Source organism: Aythya ferina, assembly GCF_964211825.1.
Source record: "Aythya ferina genome assembly, contig: HAP1_SCAFFOLD_961, whole genome shotgun sequence".
Taxonomy (NCBI): domain Eukaryota; kingdom Metazoa; phylum Chordata; class Aves; order Anseriformes; family Anatidae; genus Aythya; species Aythya ferina.
The window spans coordinates 8,483-12,723 of record NW_028180876.1 but is presented as its reverse complement, the minus strand read 5'-3'; positions in this window follow the sequence as shown (position 1 = coordinate 12,723).

Below are 4,241 nucleotides of genomic sequence, written 5' to 3'. Positions count from 1 at the left end.
CTCCTAGTACAAAACTGTTCTGGCAGCTAGAAGGTTGCTACCTTCATCAAAAAGCCATTTATTCTCAGAAACGTGCACTTAACCCAACAACATAAAAACGCAAAGGGCCTGGAAGTTGGGAGAGAACAAAGAGTTACTTTAAGCACCCTTTCTCGTGCTGCAATTTGATGTCAGTGAGGAAAATGCAGACTGTTGGGTGCAAATGACAGATCAGTACCTGCTAAGGAAGCTTCTGTGCCTTCAAATGAGTGTTGTTCCCATAAAATGACTTTATTTCCGATTCTCCTTTTCCCCCTTCCTTCCACTTTTGTTTAGCCTATTTTGTTGCATGACACGAAGACACAAAACCTTCATCAGTTACAGAGTAAAGAACAACTATGTGAGCTTGTGAAGCATTATTTCCTTATAGCTACCTAAACTTGCTAGAGACCCTTTGTTCATTACCTAATTGCATGGTTAACATCAAATAATCCCATCTCCACGGTATCTATTCATAGAGGAAATAGCTTTCAAATTTGAATTAGAAAGTTTTATTATTTCACTGCTTCTCTTCATTGCTAAATGGATATCTGAGTTCGTCAGCATCAGAAATTATTATCTGCTTCACTGTAGTTCCTGTAAGACCTAAACAACAACTCCATTATTCTTGGCTTTATGAGCACATGGTAAGTTTGTTAAAAAAAAGACTGTTTGGTTAAGCAAAGATGTTTGGTTAAGCAGGGAAAAGAACTCAGATTTTCTGATGTCCACTTTACTATCCTATTTACTCTTTTCTCAGAATCAGTTCTGCTATGTTCCTCCAGCTGGAACAACTTTATTCATATGACAAGGTGCACAAACAGAGCTCAGGCAACTCACTCGCTGAGACTGCCAGCTGCTTCAAACAAGGTTTTTTGTTTTTATTGCATAAAGTCCAGCTTGCTTCCAGCCCTCAGACACTACCATCATACAGACACTTAATCCTGTTACACAACTGTGGGCATGTACAGTGGGTTTTCCAGTGGTATTGAGGTTTTTTTACAAAAGGCTTTCACTTCCACTTCTTTGTGATTTTGTCAGCAGGCAACCACATGCCATGAAACAGCTTTTTCTGTATCTTTTTTTCTCCCAGAGGAAGAAAAAAAAAAAAAAAGAAGAAAAAGAAAAAAAAAAAAAGGTATTTCACAACAAACTTATCTGCTTTGTGGAACTAAGGAAAAGTTTCAAAAAGGAGGGCAAAGCAGCAGTTTACTGCTTCACAAAGGATTAAAGGAATATACAGGAGATGTGCTTTATAAGTTCTCCTTAAGGAGATGGTCTGCTTTTACGTAAACTGCCTTTCATCTTATCATATATTGTTCACAGTGAGGATATAAAGTAGACAGGATATTGAGTGAGGCTGCAAATGATGCAGAAGGAAACACAGCTCTTTTCAGCAGTTTATGTTCTTAAACAGTGTTGAAATATTTCGAGTTTTCCACATCTCTATTTCTTTCTTGGAAGTACACTTTTGCTTATATAAACCCGACAAGCACCTGTGATTTATATTTTCGAAGCAAGACATGAATTTATTGAGCAAACCATTGGTTTAGTCTATAAGCAGGCTGTAAGCCTACTCTTTGGGATACTGCTGAGACTTGTGATGGAATCTTCCTTTACGTAAACTTTCCTTGGGTGTCATTTTTTGCTGTATTATAAAGTTAACCTGGACTTTTATGAATACCTAGGTCTTTTTATTAATACTGGTGTTTACACTTAATGCTGCATAAAGCGATTGGGTTCTAGGGAAACCTATAATTCCAATTGTCTAGAATACTTTGTCAAATAAATGGCGTTTTTCTCCCTGTTTGCTTTGGAAAATATATCATCAAAAATGCAAGAGAATCTAAATCATTATTTTTAACAGAATGACCTGTGCACTGAGATTGGATTCCACAAAAATGCACAATATCCCCATTCAGAGAATTAATTTTATTCCAAACTATTTCTACTCAGTGCCATTGGATAAACTGCTTTCTGAAATAGACTGTAAGATGTGCACTAAAAACAGAATAATGAAACCTCAGCTTAAATGGGACTTAGTAAAAGAATATCAGGGAGATACAATTTATCCAGTGTCTAATCTCAGAAGTGTTAACAGTCTTACAATTTGAGGAAGAAGCAATGGGAGCTGCAAGTACTCAGTACTTCAGAAGAACTTCTTCTTGTCAAACAATTACTTTTCATCTAAGAGCATCATTCAGTAGTTTGCTTGCAGACTGTAGGCCTGAAAACAAATCAGGCTAGCTGATTTGCTATCAGCTATCATCTACCAGGCTGACAGCACTGCACTAGGTAAGGCAAGGCAGATGCACAATCTCCTACCCAACCTCAGATCTCCATCTGCATGAGACTGTATCCAAAGTAATAAGATATCCTGAGAAGCACGATAAGCTCCACTAACACTCAGTATAGCTTCTGGATCAGACTTCACTTAGAGCAACCAGATCTGAGCATACCTCAAAGGACCCGAGCACATCTGCACCCACTCCAAGTAGCTGCATCTATAAATTAAGTGGGATGGGGCTCATTTGAAACATCATTATCTCACATCGATTGAAAAGAGAAGGTGCTGAAAGTGTTTGTTCTTTTACAGATGGAAGCAGGTTATATACTGTGAATTCTGATCCAGCTATCAGTACAGCAATATCATTTTGTCTGTTTTTTTTTTCCCGTTCTCTCATATATACAAAAATCCTTCTTGTTGTATAAGTATACATCATCAGAGTTGCATAATACTTTCCAGTCAGTGACTGCCTAGAAAAATGTGGATAAAATCAAAACACATTTTTATGATTTCTTTGGCTAAAAAGAACTTATAAATTAATTTTCCTTCTGAATTTTTGAATATTAACTTCAATTATTGCTTTACATTTTGCAGGAACTGAACAGAACATTGGCAGCATTATGGGAAAAAAAATTATATGCTGTTGCATATAATGCTCAAATTAGAATACCTCAGTTTTAGAGGTAGTATAAGTCTTCTAAACAGGTCACTGTTTAGAATCAATAAATCACTAATCTAAATTTGCTAAAATTCAATTCAACACATTTTTATTGGCTCAGTGAAATTCATAATCAGAAAGTGCTCTTTAAGTACTTATCAAGGGTATCCAGAAAGGAAGCTATTATAACCTCCTGTAGGGAGGGTTGAAAAGCAATTTGGTAGAAACATACTAGTATATTTTTTATTATTGCAAAAAGTTGTTATAGTTGTTCCAGTTTAGGTGCATTGTAGTTTACATATAGATTAAGTTTGCTGCTGCTTCTGCTATTGGAAAGTTCAGTATTGGATGCAGATAATATACCTTTCTTAGAAACATCTGCTTGCAGTCTGCAAAGTATGAAGGCTGGATGGACTTCCAGAGCTCAGTTCAGGAATATTGCTGCAGGTTTTTTCCTGGTATAGGTCTGGCCAAAAGGACAAAAGAGTAATATTTTATTTTTCTAGGGGAATGAAATAAATCTGTGGGACAAGTAGTGAGTGAAGTGAACAGAAACAAAGAAATACTGTTTTAATTCTTTTAACTCAAAAAACGATCACAACAAAAAATATAATTGTTGTGCAAATTTCTTATGACTGTGCTAGATATCTGTATCTCTAAAAATCAAGATGAATTGTCAATACAAGAGATTAACATTTAAAATGTTCTGTAGGTAAAAAAATAATAATAATTAAAAAAAAAAAGAAATCATAGAACCATAAAATGGTTTGGATTCCAGGCTGCTCAAGGCCCCATCCAACCTGGCCTTCAATACTTCCAGGGATGGGGCATTCACAACTTCTCTGGGCAGCCTGTGCCTCACCACCCTCATAGTAAAAAAGTTCTTCCTTCCATCTAAACTAAACCTACCCTCTTTTAGTTATCCCTTGTCTATCACTAAGTGCCTGTAAAAAGTCCCTCTCCTGCTTTTTTTGTAGGCCCTCTTTAGGTACTGAAAGGCTGCTATAAGGTGTCCCAGAGCCTTCTCTTCTCTAGGCCAAACAACCCCAACTCCCTCAGCCTGTCTTCATAGGCAAGGTGCTCCAGCCCTCTGAGCATCCTCATGGCCCTCCTCTGGGCCTTCTCCAATAGGTCCAAGTCGTGGTGCTGCGGGCCCCAGTGCTGAACACAGTACTCTAGGTGGAGTCTCACAAGAAATGTCTTATATCTCTACAGCAAGTTTGAAGTTCAAAAAACATTCATTGTACAAACTTCTTGACATGATTCTGAGAGCCCAGT